We start from the raw sequence: 15,262 nt of genomic DNA, 5'->3' as shown, positions 1-15,262 counted from the left end.
GATTTCACTATCCCCTCTCTATTTCCCTCAGTTAACACGATACGTTTAAATATTCCATTTCTATTTTAAACTTCTATTACTACTAAACCTGTTTTTATAACTTTATCAGTTTACAATTACCATAGTTTAAGTTTAAAACAACCAATTGGGGAAGAGGGATAGATTATATGCTTAGAGTTTATATGTTTATGTGCTTATATTTGATTGTTTTTATTTGAGTTAAAGTATGTTTATACTTGATTGCTTTATATTTGGGTAGTAACATTTAGACTTGGGATGATGTGTGTTTAACCCTGTAATCAGTTCTGGGAAGTCCGGGAGGGTGGGGGTGAGAGGGAGGGTAGAAATAGGAATAAAATAATTTTGAGCATTAATGTAGAAATGAGTATTAAATTAGGAGTATTGATGTATGGAGAAATATAGAAGGCGCTCGGTTAGCACCCCTAAACCGTGTCCGAAGGGAGGGAGAGGAGAGGAGAGATAAGAGGGAAGTAGGTAGGTAGTGGAAAAGAGGGCGGATGCGGGGAGGGGGTGCTGCCGAGCTGATGATCGGTTAGCGCCCCTAAACCGAAGGAAGAGGAGAGGGAAGGAGGTGGGATGTGTAGGGAGGTTGAAGGAGGAGAAAAGAGGGCGGACGTGGGGAGGGGGGGTTGCCGGGCTGTTTTGCAATATTAACGTTTATGTTTGTATGTTAAAATTAATAATACTAAAGTTGTATTAATGTATGTTTATATTTGTATGTGGGGGGGGGGATATTTCAAAATTAATAAAAAGTTTTTTGGAAAAAAAACAACAAAAAAACCCCCAAAACAACAAATTATCAATTCTAATTCTTAATCTCTCACATCCCTCATTTTATCACCAATCTCATTTATTTCTTCTTCCACCACACAATAGATATCCTAATAACAATAAAATATTAATCAGCCCTATACATATGTAATCCCAGAATCAAGCCATCAAATAAATTGAATAAATTGAATTGAATTGAATCTCTTTAAAATAACGAGATACTGTAATATTAAACCTTAATTCAGTGATGGCGAACCTTTTAGAGACCGAGTGCCCAAAACCCACTTATCTATCGCCGGAGTGCCAGGTGGGCGTGGCCCACTGGATGGGCGTGGCTGTGGTGGTCATGGCAGATTGGGTGGGTGTGGCCAAGGTGGCCGTGATCACCTCAATGTTGCTCGTGGGGAGGGACGCCTGTGGGGGCCGGGCAGGGTTGGGGGAGATCCAGGGGGTCTCTGGCAGGTGGGGCGGTGGGCAGGAGGCTTGTCCTGCGGGGTGGGGCGAGGCAAGGCGAGGCAGGGCAGGGGTGCCATTGTCACAGGGCAAGGTGAGGCAGGGGCCAGGGCGGCTGCTGCCTGACACCATCGGCCCCTGCATACAGAGGCCAGTGAGCACATGGGTGCTGGGATGCATCTGGCCATGTGGGACCTCGGCAAGTTAGCGGGTGGCTGGTTGAAGAGGGACAGTTGCCATCTCCGGGGCATGGCGAGTGTGCCCACAGAGAGGGCTCTGAGTGCCGCCTCTGGCACACGTGCCATAGGTTCGCCACCACTGCCTTAATTCATTCAAATTCATCAAACCAAATTCAAATTTTCTCCAATTGCTTATCGTGCCTTATCACGTCTTTGTTGTCATACAAAAAGGTCATCCTACTAATTTAAAACGCTCCATTAATTATTAAAAGCATCCAAGCTGGTCACTCTTAAAGGTCGTGGATGCGAGTCTCCCCCTTCCCCAAAGGCTTAAGAGCGCACTGCAACCCAGCCAGACGGTCTGTGAGGAAGCAGCAGCAGCCAGCTGGGAAACAGGTCCTGGGAAGGGGAGGGTCTCCCTCTGCAGCAGCCCAAGAAGACAAACTGACCACCTGCGTCCTGCCTTGGGAGGGGTGGGATGCCCCTGCAGGAAAGGAAAGCCACCAGAGCCCAAAACCCACCCCAGGGGAGAAAGGAGTCCCAGCCCATCCAAACTGGTTTCTCAGGTCCATTTCCCACCAAGGGTTGGCTGTCTACTTCAGTCTGTAGGGCCTCCTGCTTGAGCAGGGGACTGGACTAGAAGACCCCTAAGGTCCTTTCCAACTCTGCCATTGGTCTCCTGGAGGAGGACAGTTCTTCCACAGAAGTGGAGCAAGCTTTGGTCAAAGAGAGTTGCACCAGGGCTGGAAGGATGCTTTCTGGACTGCTTGAGGAGCCATGGATTCCTAGGTTGTCGTGGTGGAGAAGTAAGCGAAGGGGGATGTTGTCTGAAACCCACCCCGGAGGAGAAAGGAGTCCCAGCCCAGCCACACCGGCTTCTCAGGTCCATTTCCCACCAGGGGTTGGCTGTGGGTTTACTCACTGTTCACAGGAATCTGGCTCTTTTCACCATCATCCCCTCCACCAGCCGCATGGAGGCCTGCAGAGAAGGAGAGGAGCACCCCAACGAGAAGGAGCCTGGCCCACATGGTTGCTCAGGAGGAAAGAGGTCTCTTGCCTGAGGCAGAGGAAGTATATAAAGCTGGAGAAAAGGGCATGGCAGCGGTTTAACCGCAGGATTGTGGGACTTTCGCAATGCAGTGCTTCCTCTGGACAGGAGAGCCAACTCAAGGAGGAAGGACACAGCAGTAGTTTCTAGAAACACAACGATCTTGTGTAATGATTGAACTCTACCCTGTGTGCACATTGCAATGGTCAGACTAGGAGGATGGGGTGAGGTTGGGGCTGGGCTGAGCCCCCTGGACTGGTAACATCCAAAGCAGACTGGCCTGGCTCAAGAGTCCTGGGCTGTGGGGGATGGACAGGGCCCCCTTTCCAGAGGATACTAGAAAAGGAGAGGCTGGGAGGAGGTGGAATAACTCCCATGTTCTCCAGGTTCAAAGGGGAAGGAGTGGGAGCTTCTGCTGGAGGGACCCCTTCCTTCAGCCTCAGAGGGGGTCTCCTTGGCAGCATGCAAGCTAGCTCTGGATGGAGGGACACAGCGGACGTCCAAGGCAAACACTTATGGGGACACAGTCTGGCTCCAGGCAGGAACACTGGACATCCTGGGTTGCTGTTTGTTTCCCACACCAGCCTGGGGAGTTGATCTCCCACTCAAGAACCACACTCAGAGTATGCAGGGAAAGTCATGTCTTTATTCTTGAAAAGGGAGGAAGCTCAAATAGGAACGCAGCTGGGCCACTGGCCTTGGCAGCCACGGTGCAGGTGTCTGCTCCCAAGGTGGCACTTCCATGCAGGGATGTCCTGGAGGGACTCATTCTTTGGGGTGTTGTTGCTGCTGTTGCTGTTGCTGTTGCTCTGTGAAGAGAAGAGGGGAGTGGTGGGTGGGCAAAGGGCTTCTGCTCCTGAATAAACAGAGCAGAGCCAAGGGGGCTTAGCCTTGTGGTGTGTGACACTTCTTGTCTGCCTGAATGTCTTGCCAGGGTGGTGTAGTGGCTCTATTTTGCCAACGAAGTTCTAAACTGTTCTAAACCGGCTTCTCAGGTCCATTTCACACCAGGGGTTGGCTGAAGGTCTACTCACTGTTCAGAGGAGTCTGGCTCTTTTGACCACCATCCCCTCCACCAGCCGCATGGAGGTCAGCAGAGAAGGAGAGGAGCACCCCCACGAGAAGGAGCCAGGCCCACATGGTCTCTCAGGAGGAAGGAAGTCTCTCATTCAAGGCAGAGGGAGCATATAAAAGGTGCTGAGGGATGGTGGCAGCTTAACCACAGGTTTGTTGGACTTCCCCAGTGAGATGTTTCCTCAAGGCAGGAGAGCCAAGCCAAGAAAGCCGTGCCAGAGCCGGAGGCAGTTTCCACAAAGAAATCTTCACCCAGAGGAGGAACATCTAACTTCGCCCAGTGTGCATTTGGCAATGGCCAGGCTAGAACAATGCGACAAGAGGTTGGGGCTGGGGTGAACCCACTGAACTGGCTCCCTCTGAAACAGATTAGCCTGGTTCAAGAGACCTGGACAATTTCTTTATTGCTGGCCACCCATTTTATGAGATTCTCTCTGTGCTGCCTGCATTCCTTTAAGATCTGGTAGACAAGGTTTCACTAGTGTGGACTAGGACATTCTTTCCCATGGAGTGACATCATGCTGGAATGCCTCTTTAACTGCTCCCCTCTCCGTTAGCCAGTTTTTCCACCACATCATGGAGAAACTCCCATGTTCTCCAAGCGTGTAAGACTTGTTGTTAGTTGCGAAGTCGTGTCTGACCCATCGTGACCCCATGGACCACGTTCCTCCAGGCCTTCCTGTCCTCTACCATCTTCTGGAGTCCCTTGAAGCTCAGGCCTCCTGCTTCAGGGACTCCATCCAGCCCCCTCCTTCTCTCTCTTCCCCTTCTTCTCTTGCCCTCCATCTTTCCCAGCATCAGACTCTTCTCCAGGGAGTCCTTCCTTCTCATTAGGTGGCCAAAGTACTTGAGTTTCAACTTCAGGATCTGGCCTTCTAAAGAGCAGTCGGGGTTGATCTCCTCTAAGACTGACCGGTTGGATCGCCTTGCAGTCCAGGGGACTCGCAGGAGTCTTCTCCAGCATCAGAGTTCAAAGGCCTCCATTCTTTGGCGCTCAGCCTTTCTTATGGTCCAACTTTCACAGCCATACATTGCAACTGGGAAAACCATGCCCCTGACTATAGGCACTTTTGTTGGCAGGGTGAAGCCACTATACCTAAAATTGATGAAGACACGCAAGCAGGGTGGATAAAAACCAGGAATAGCTCCCTCATGGAAAAAAACCGAGTTGTTAAGGAATAAAAAGGGCAAAAGAAGTTGGGCCTGGGTACGTGGCAGCATAAACGGGGTCCTGAAACCTGCCCAGTTTTCTGAGTTGTTTTAGGATCCCAGATCTGGCGGCTTCCACCATTCTGGGTAGTGCCTGGCAGTGTGGATGAGGGAGAGTGTGTGTAAGGGCAAATAGATGTACTTTATAATCAGGTTGCTGTTACTTAAAATTCACGGGGTCTCCTTGTGTTCTAAAGAACCATTTGCGCCTCAGTGTTCAGTTGAAAGGGATTGAGTGTGGCAATTTTCCAGGGCTGTGAGTGTGTGTGTGAACCTGAGCGCATACGTCTGTAACAGACGTCTGGGGCTGCTCATTCTGGGGGATGGACAGGGTCCCCTTTCCAGAGGATACTAGAAAAGGAGAGGCTGGGAGGAAGTGGGAGCTTCTGCTTTGGGGAGGGGCAAGACATATGGACCTCAAAAAGAGGAAGAGCAGGCAGAAGGTAGGCAAGGACTCACTGGAGGGGAGATCTGGGGGCTTCTATATGAAGACACAACGAGAAGCCCACCAAGCTCCTTCAACCAAGCCTAAGCAAGAGGTGGAGGACTCTTTTCTTCTTCATTTTCCCACCCAAGGTGGAACCCCACTTGGTCTCTGCAGAGTCTCAGCATCATGAGACACAACATTCTCAGACACAACCTGGTGCTGGCTGGGAATTATGGGTATCAGGAAGCACCAGACTAGAGGAACCTGAATTGATCGTTCATGATGTTTTCCACATGGTCAGTGGGAGATATCCTGCTAAGCCATTTTCTCCTTTTCGCTTTTAAGTCACGAGTGATTGAGAAATAATTGCTTCTCCTTGGGATTTTTGAGGGTTTAGATCAGGGCTCTTCAACCTTTTATGACTTGTGGACTTCAACTCCCAGAATTCCTCAGCCAGCAATGGGAGTCGAAGTCCACAAGTCATAAATGGGCCAAGGTTGAAGACCCCTGCTTTAGATGGTAATTGTACATCAGAAAGACCTAAAAAGTGACAAAGATTTGAAGAAGAAATACTTTCGCTCCCTTGCATTTGTCGCAGGATATTATAAAAGGCGTATTAGATGCCAGACCAGTTTCACTCTCCCCCTGGTGCCCCTTTCCACGACCTTCTTCTTAAACCCAGAGTGTCCCAAGCTTAGCAGTTTTAAAATGAGTGCACTTCAATTCGCAGAATTCCTCAGCCAGAATCTTAAAGCTGCCAGGGTTGAAAAACACGGCTGTCACTCATAGTGGAACATGCATTCCAAGATCACAATGCAAATCTTGGCTTCCGTGTTAGTTCCTGTAGGTAGGCAAATAGCACAGTTTGCATTACAATCTGGTGAAGAACATTTTGTGCCACCTTGTTGTGCTCCATGGGCCTGGTGGATCCGTGCCAGACGAGGGAAAGTCTGCCTCAGATTCATTGTCTTCCAAATCTGGCTGGGAAGTGGGACCTGCCGTTGCTGGACTGTCTCCACCCTCCTGTGGCACATTGTGGCACAGATGAGGGGCTACTGGAGGGACCCCTCCCTTCAGCCTCAGAGGGGGTCTCCTTGCAGCATGCAAGCTAGCTCTGGATGGAGGAACACAGCGGACGTCCAAGGCCAACACTTATGGGGACACAATGGACGTGAGAAGTGGTCTCCACGCTGTCAGCAGGATGGATAGATCTGGATGATCCCAGATCCATCCACCACTGAAAGAAGAGACAGGTGGAAACGGTCTTTCCCTCGGAAGAGACTGTCCCCTAAGCACCTATATTGGGCAGGGGGGAGAAAGGGGTGCAAGGATGTGATTTGATTATAAATGGAGCTTGCATCTGGTACATAGCAGTTGCTGGAAGCAGTTGACGGCTTCTTTCACTTTGCTGCAATTTAATGGTGTGAAGAAGCTTATAGCTCTGGATCAAAGTCCTGCTCCAGAGGTCCCGCATGAGAACCCAGGAAGAGGAAGGATTGAGCAGAAGGGAAACTGTCTTGCTGGAGCCTTAGCTGCTCAGCTGGTTGTGTTATCCTGGAACCAGCACAGTCTGGCTCCAGGCAAGAGCACTGGACATCCTGGGTTGCTGTTTGTTTCCCACACCAGCCTGGGGTGTTGATCTCCCATTCAAGAACCACACTCGAGTATGCAGGGAAAGTTGTCTTTATTCTTGAAAAGGGAGGAAGCTCAAACAGGAACACAGCTGGGGCAGTGGCGGTGGTAGCCATGGTGGAGGCGTCAGCTTCAAAGGTCGCGCTTCCACGCAGGGATGTCGTGGAGGGACTCATTCTTTGGGGTGTTGTTGTTGCTGTTGCTGTTGCTGTTGCTCTGTGAAGAGAAGAGGGGAATGGTGGGTGGGCAAAGGGCTTCTGCTCCTGGATAAACAGAGTAGAGCCAAGGGTGCTTAGCCTTGTGGTGGGTGACACTTCTTGTCTGCCTGAATCTCTTGTCAGGGTGGTGTAGTGGGTCTATTTTGCCAAGCACCAACTCACAAGCTGTGCCCCAGAGACAAGTGAGACTACTGGAAGTCCTGAGTGGGTCCCTCTGATTTCTTCTCCTCCCCAGCCTGGGCCTTTCCCCCTGCTGAGTCAAGGACTCCCCACAACCCATAAATGAATGTCTCAGAACTTCTGGTTTTCCAGATGTGGGAAAACTCTCCTGACAAGAGTGTCCCTGGGCCAAATGCTCCTCCACCCTCATGCTGCTTATTCAAGTTTTTGTTTATTGTGGCATTTCCCCCTCCCCAGCTTCGCTGTCCTCCCCTCCAGCGCATCACCAGCCAGGAAGCCCACCTCCACCAGTCATGACCCCATAGCAAGGGTCCTCCTGCCTAGGTTGGATCATGGCCTTCTTTCTACACTCCATGCTGTCATGTGTGTGATGCAAGATAAAAAAGGGGGAGGGGGTCTCAATCACATAGTCACAGCCACTGTCTTGACAACCCCACCCCAGGATACTATTGTTTCATGAGACTTGTTTTGCAAGAGACCGGAGCAGAGAGATTGTCTCCACCTTCAGTGTCGTTTAGTTGTTGTGTCGCATCAACGTTGTGAAAAAAAGGGGAAAGAGCTGAGAGTGACAGTGAGCAGAACCGTCTCCCGCTATTGTGCTCATCCAGGTAACCACAATGACCGAGTTTTTACCCAACACAAAGAGGCCGTTGGACGATCGGTTCCACAGTGAAGTTGGAAACACAATCTCAGGACTCTAAGGACAATGAGAATGGCTCACTCATGAACTGGAGGACGATGTAGGTGGTGTCTTAGTAGAAATGATTAATGACTGGACTGTGGTTAGGGTAGGGCTGTTTTTCACACACACAACATTTGTGCATATACGCAATCTCACATGCTTTTTTGTTCCTTACCGAATCCATCACAGACCATTTGGCACTCCAGTTTGGTGGCGAAGCGATTTTGGTTGCCTCGGCATCCTCCATAAACAAATATTTCACAGGTTTTGGTCTCCCAGTTGTAGTAATAAAATTCTGAATATGCAAAACAGGGACCAGAATCTGATGGTAGTTTGCAAACCTCTGTAGGGAATGAGAACACAAGAGAAGGAAAGTGAGATGGACAGAGAAAGAATCATTTTCTTTCCAGGACATGGGTTGGGCCATCTTTCCTTGAATGCCTTAGGTGGACCCAAAGGTCTAAGATTTGATGTTGTGTTGGGACTGAATTGGTCATGTGGAAAAAGTGGCCTTAGAAAGGGTTCCAGGAATTCTGGTAACTATAATGGTCTGTGGGAACGGCCTTGGGGGACAGGAGGAAAAGCTGCAGATGAGGCAACAGTCAGAGAAGAGGCAGCTGAGTCCACAGGAGGAATTGGGGCCTGGGAAAAGCCTCAGGAGAGACCCTCCCCAGTTTCCTGGGCTGCAAAAGATGACGGGGGAAAATGCTTTCCTATTTGCAAGGTTCCATGTGTCCCTAATAAAGTTAGTCCCCAATAAAGACACTTTCTGAGTGTATCTTAAAGAGCTGGAACATTGGAGGGTGTTTCTCGTCTGATCTAATTCACCCGGGGGGGCAGGAAAGTGCTGCCTTTTTGGACTGACCTCACCAGGGACCTCAACGCAACACGGATCCTCTGTACCTTTGCTGATTTTCCCACAGGCCTTTTCACACATCTCCCTGGTCTCAAAGTTGTTGCTTTTGTCCTCACAGACACGGGAAGAGACGCATTCCTTCTTTTCCTGGTCATAGTAGTAGCGCTGCACCTCCTTTGAGCATCTGTCCTGGTCTGGTGGTGGCTGGCACTGTTTGCTGCGGACTGCGCGAGAGGGAGAGAGGGGAGCTCGCTTAGCCTCTGGCTCAGGGGCTCAGGCGGAGGATGGAGGAGGAAGGAAGCAGGTGGGAGAAGGAGGCCCGGACCCACCTGAGGGCAGGCAGCCTCGGCTGCAGCCGGTGAAGCAACACTTCTCGGTCAGGGGACAATCTTGGTCGTCAATGCAGGTGTTGTTGCAGGGAACAAAGGTTTGCACTTCGACCCTCCTGGGACACACGCCGGGGTGTTCTAGAATGAGAGGGAGTGTGAGGCCCGAGAACCAATCAGGATGTGTAGAGTTATTTCTGAGCAGTTTTTTTTTTACTGTTCCTCACCTAGAGACGGAATCTTGCCAGACTAAAGCAACTATTTGCATATTACGGATAAAAGTCTGAGAATCTCTAGGAAGGAGCTTTCTCAAGTCTCTGCCTCATGACCAAACTATCTAAATTTTCCTGCCTCCTTGCTTTCTGAAATGCAGCGTCTCCCTTATGGGAATCCAGGCTACATTCCACCACAGGCAGGGAAGAGGAGGCCGTTACTCAGGATTGGATGGCAGAAACCGCCCTCCAGTGTGGCTGTGTCCCTTCCTCCCCTGTTCTCAAATTGGACAAGAACCCCCTCCCACGCCCACCCCAATGCAGGGCCTGGTTCTGATAGCTTGGAAGATGGGTCGCACTGGGGACCTGGGAGGACTCACAATGCGAAACTGTGCCAGGACAGGAAAAGGCTAAGGATCTACAGCCTGCCCCTGTGTTATAATAATAATAATAATAATAATAATAATAATAATAATAATAATAATAATAATAATAATAATAATAATAATAATAATAATAATAATAATAATAATAATAATAATAANCAGGAAGTTTCTCCTTAGTTCTAAGTTGCTTCTCTCCTTGATCAGTTTCCACCCGTTGCTTCTTGTCCTGCCTTCAGGCGCTTTGGAGAATAGCTTGACTCCCTCTTCTTTGTGGCAGCCCCTGAGATATTGGAAGACTGCTATCATGTCCCCCCTCGTCCTTCTCTTCATTAAACTAGACATACCCAATTCCAGCAACTTGGTTCAACTTGGTTAATGTTAAGCTTGTGTGGGTGACTTTGTGGCTTAACATTGGGTGCACACCCTACATGAGGGTTCCATGGTGCTCTCTTAACTTGCTTGTTTTCTTGCAGACATTTCATTATTCGAGCTTGTCTTATGTGCTAGTAAGGAGTAGAGTTTGCTTTAAGTTTATATTCTGGCATCTTATCCTGTCAGTGTTTGTGGGGGTGGTCTTAGAGAGTCTTGGTTGGGCTTTTTCCTGTTGGCTTCTTTGGCAGTTTCTTGATTGGGGTATTGTTTATAGTAAACAATACCCCAATATTGTAAACAACATCCCAATCAAACATCCCTCTGCATTAACAGAGGGATAGAATCAAGATCACATGAAGTATTAATACCACTTTACAAGGCCTTGGTAAGGCCACACTTGGAAAATTGCATCCAGTTTTGGTCACCACCATGTCAAAAAGATGCTGAGACTCCAGAAAGAGTACAGAGAAGAGCAACAAAGATGATCAGGGCACTGGAGGCTAAAACATATAAGGAACGGTTGCTGGAATTGGGTATGTCTGGTTTAATGAAGAGAAGGACGAGGGGGGACATGATAGCAGTGTTCCAATATCTCCCCCAAAGAAGAGGGAGTCAAGAGGTTCTCCAAAGCACCATAAGGCAGGAGAAGAAGCAATGGATGGAAACTCATCAAGGAGAGAAGCAACCTAGAACTAAGGAGAAACTTCCTGACAGTCAGAATAATTAACCAGTGGAACAACCTGCCTCCAGAAGCGGTGAATGCTCCAACACTGGACATTTTTAAGAAGAGACTGGACAGCCATTTATCCGAAATGCCAGAATATAAACTGACAGCAAACTGCACTCTTTACTAGCACTGATGATGTTGCCTAGTTGGGTCATGAAACGTCTGCAAAAAAACCAGAAAGCTCTTAGAGTACCAAGGACCCTTCATTCTCCTTTATTAACACCTTACATATTTCTTCCCTTTATGACACATGTGTCGCACGTGTACAGGAAACAGGTGAATTTAGGAACCAGCTGATGTGAATAGACCGAGGGTGAAATGATGGGCTTGGGGACTCTGCCTATCAGACCCTGCTCCATGGAGGGTGGGGGCTGGTGGGGAGGGGGAGGGGAGAGAGAAAGCAGAGAGACCTTCCACAGCTTCCATGCACAACTTCCTGTTCTCAAAGGGGCAGCACTTCTTCTGGGGAAGGTGAACGCCAAAGATGATGCATTCGAAGTCGTTGGTGCAGTTGGCGAAGCAAAGAGAGCTGTCTCTTCTGCTGGGTGGGCGAATCAGCAGCGGGCAGTATCCTGCGTTCTCTGGGAGGGGGAAGGGGGACACAGAAGGGAAGAAGGCGTTCAGTCACAGAGTGGAGCTTGTACCCTAGTTGAAGGAGACTCCCTCTCCAAATGCGGCAACACGTTCCTCAGCCTGGCAGGGCCATCGTGGGCAAAGGGGTTGGTAATTAGTAAGTGGGGGTCTTTCGCCACACTCCATGAGGCTGATGGAATGGTCTGGCCAAATGTGCCAAAGGTGGGTGGGTGGGTTGCTGCAGGGCATCACTGAAGGGTTTTCTCTGGCCAGTTGGCATCAGGTTTCTCTCCCATCCCTGCTACGCAGAGAAGCCAATCCACAAGGCTGAGGGGGCCAGGACAAAAGCACCACAGGGAAGGACAAGAAGCAATGGATGGAGACTAGCCAAGGAGAGAAACAACCTGGAATTAAGGAGAAACTTCCTGGCAGTGAGGACAATCAACCAGAGGAACAGAAGCTGCCTCCAGAAATAATGGGTGCTCCATCGCTGGAGGTTTTTAAGAAGAGACAGGAAAGCCACCTGTCTGAGACTATATAGGTTCTCCTGCTTGAACAGGAGGCTGGACTAGAGGACCTCTAAGGTCCCTTCCAGCTCTATTCTATTCTATTCTATTCTATTCTATTCTATTCTATTCTATTCTGTTCTGTTCTGTTCTGTTCTGTTCTGTTCTCTTCTGTTCTCTTCTCTTCTCTTCTCTTCTCTTCTCTTCTCTTCTCTTCTGTTCTGTTCTGTTCTGTTCTGTTCTGTTCTCTTCTCTTCTCTTCTCTTCTCTTCTCTTCTCTTCTCTTCTCTTCTCTTCTCTTCTATTCTATTCTATTCTATTCTATTCTATTCTATCCAACTGAGACCGCCTCAGCAGAGGCTGGCAGCACCACCATCCTCCTCTGGCAGCTCTGACTTGCGTGCCTCCTTCTTCCCTCCTTCAGCTTCCAGGGAGGCTCACTTTTGCTGGGCAGAGCATTCACAGCAAAGCTTCCCTGGAGGGTCTAGGCCAGGGATAGGCAACCTTGGCTCTTTTATGACTCGTGGACTTCAACTCCCAGAATTCCTGAGCCAGCCATGCTGAAGGGAAAGGGAGAGGTTTCCAAGCTGAGCCATGCTGGCTCAGGAATTCTGGGAGTTGAAGTCCACCAGTCATGAAGGGGCCATAGTTCCCCCACGCTGGCTCAGGAATTCTGGGAGTTGAAGTCCACGAGTCATGAGGGGGCCATAATTCCCCCATGCTGGCTCAGGAATTCTGGGAGTTGAAGTCCACCAGTCATGAAGGGGCCATAGTTCCCCCATGCTGGCTCAGGAATTCTGGGAGTTGAAGTCCACGAGTCATAAAAGAGCCCAGGTTGCCTACCCCTGGTATAGTGAGAACTCGCAGCCACAACTCTCTGCAGCCAACGCTCTGCTACCAACTTCTTGCTGCCAACTTGCCGTTGGGCAATTCACCGTGGGACAACTTAATGCAAGAGAACTGTATTTTAGGCCCGTTCTTCTCTTAATGTTATTAGTATTTATTTTATTATTATTCAACATATTATAGCTGTCTTGCTTTGAGGTGTCCCGTGGCGAGTTGTCCCATTCCATTCTTTGGAAAGCTCAAATCTTGTAGTTCTCGGAGGATGAAGCGCCACGGACGGTCTTCCTTCTAGGGTCCCGTGGCATTTCGTGGCAGAGTAAGAACCTTGCAACCCTGCCACAGCTTTGCTGTCCTTTGTACCAGGCCTAGCAGGCAGCCTCCTGACCCCTCGTCGCCCTCCCAGCCCAGGAAGCAGACTTACCCTCACTTGGGTGTAGACATTGTTTCCCACGGCTAGTTGTACAGCAGCGCTCAGTGCTCGGGCAGCTGGCATCGGAGGAGCAGTGTTTCCCATTAAAAGTGTCAACGGCATCAGTTGAGATGGGACACTTACCAGGCTTGTTGATATCTGCAAGATTTTGGGGGGTGGGAAAGAGATGGGATTGCTATCAGTAAAGTGGGAGCATTTTTGTTCTCTTTGAAAATTATCCTTGAATTCAGGAAGGCTTTGGTTGGGGGGTGGTGGTCTGTCAGCCCTCTCAAAATAAAGAATTATTCGTAGTCTTTCATCTGGCTGGGGTATAAACCAAGGAACAGATGTGGGGAGGGGGCATAAGGGGGAGTTAGAAACATCCAATGTTGAAGTCACCCTTAAGATGAAAAGTGGGAAGAGGTTGGGCACACTAAGGGAAAATAGCCAGACGTTTAATGCCGACAGCAAGGAGGATGTCCTGTTAAATTCCTGGTGTTGTTGTGGTTTTGAAGGACAAAATATAGCTGAGAGGAAACATTGATAACTGTAAGACCACAGCCAGTTTGGATGAGAGAGGGAAGAAGACGGGGAAAAGATTTCAAAAGGGGCTGAACCTGCATGCATGCAGAGGTAAATTTATTTAGTGGGGAACAGAAACAGAGAGAGTGCTGAGCCACGCAGGACCCCACAAAGCAGTGGACGAGGACTGGACCTCTCGCTTCATATCAAGATCACCCGAGAGTGACCACAGAGAAAGGAAGTGAACCAGGGCAACACAGAGGCCCGCCTACTTCTAACCCCGGAAGCTGCTCCAGAAGGATACCATGGATGGTGGTATTGAAGGCCACCAAGAGGTCAAGTAGAGGGAAGGTGGACACATTACCCCCGTCCCACTCTTGCCAGAGATCATTAAAAAGGGGCCCTCATGCCATTTTCATCCCACATCTATGTCTGAACCCTGAGTGGAAAGGATCTAGATCAGTTTTTCTCAACCTTGACAATTTTAAGGCATGTGGACTTCAACTCCCAGAATTCCACAGCCAGCATTGCTGGCTGTGGAATTCTGGGAGTTGAAGTCCACATGCCTTAAAATTGTCAAGGTTGAGAAACACTGATCTAGATAATCCATTTCATTCAGGAACCTCTGGAGCTGCAACACAACAGCCTTCNGATCTAGATCAGTTTTTCTCAACCTTGACAATTTTAAGGCATGTGGACTTCAACTCCCAGAATTCCACAGCCAGCATTGCTGGCTGTGGAATTCTGGGAGTTGAAGTCCACATGCCTTAAAATTGTCAAGGTTGAGAAACACTGATCTAGATAATCCATTTCATTCAGGAACCTCTGGAGCTGCAACACAACAGCCTTCACCAGAAAAAAGAGGATCGGAGACAGGATGAAAATTATCTAACAAGATGGAGTCTGCCAATGGCCTCTTAAAAAGAGGGCAGATGAAAACTTCCTTCATAGGCTGGAAGACTAACCCTCCCCCCATGGGGAAGCAGCAATCACTCCAGAACCCATCCACATGTCTCCTCCTGGGAACATATCACAAGCCAGGAGAGACATGGTTACAAAACACAGGTGGTTGTGTTCATAGTCCCTAGGATCCTGTCCACTTCCTTGAGGGCAACAGAGGTAAACTATCCCCAGATAACTGGGCAAGAACTGCTAACCCTAACCCTAACCCTAACCCTAACCCTAACCCTAACCCTAACCCTAACCAACCTCATTGTGCATCAAAAGAGGAAAAGGAACTACTGCTGGTTCACTCCGTCCTTCCCTCTGTCCTCTCCTGAGCACTGCACTTGCCCATCTGTCCTTCTCATTTCTCTCTTTGAAGTATCGTCTCATGAATTGAAGTCTACGACAGACCGTAGCTTTGATAGCATTGCGAGGGACAATATTCTTTTCCTCTTTTTCCTTCACCATTTCTTCTTTCTCAACCCATTTCCTTCCTTCCTTCCTTCCTTCCTCCCTCCCTCCCTCCCTCCCTCCCTCCTTCCTTCCTTCCTTCCTTTCTATTTCTTTCTTTCTTTCCTTCCTCCCTTCCTCCCTTCCTTCCTTCCTTCCCTCCCTCCCTCCCTCCCTCCCTCCCTCCTTCCTTCCTTCCTTCCTTCCTTCCTTCCTTCCTTCCTTCCTTCCTTCCTCC

Source organism: Protobothrops mucrosquamatus, unplaced genomic scaffold (assembly GCF_001527695.2).
Source record: "Protobothrops mucrosquamatus isolate PMUCROS unplaced genomic scaffold, P.Mucros_1.0 scaffold4954, whole genome shotgun sequence".
Classification (NCBI taxonomy): domain Eukaryota; kingdom Metazoa; phylum Chordata; class Lepidosauria; order Squamata; family Viperidae; genus Protobothrops; species Protobothrops mucrosquamatus.
This window is presented reverse-complemented; position numbering follows the sequence as displayed.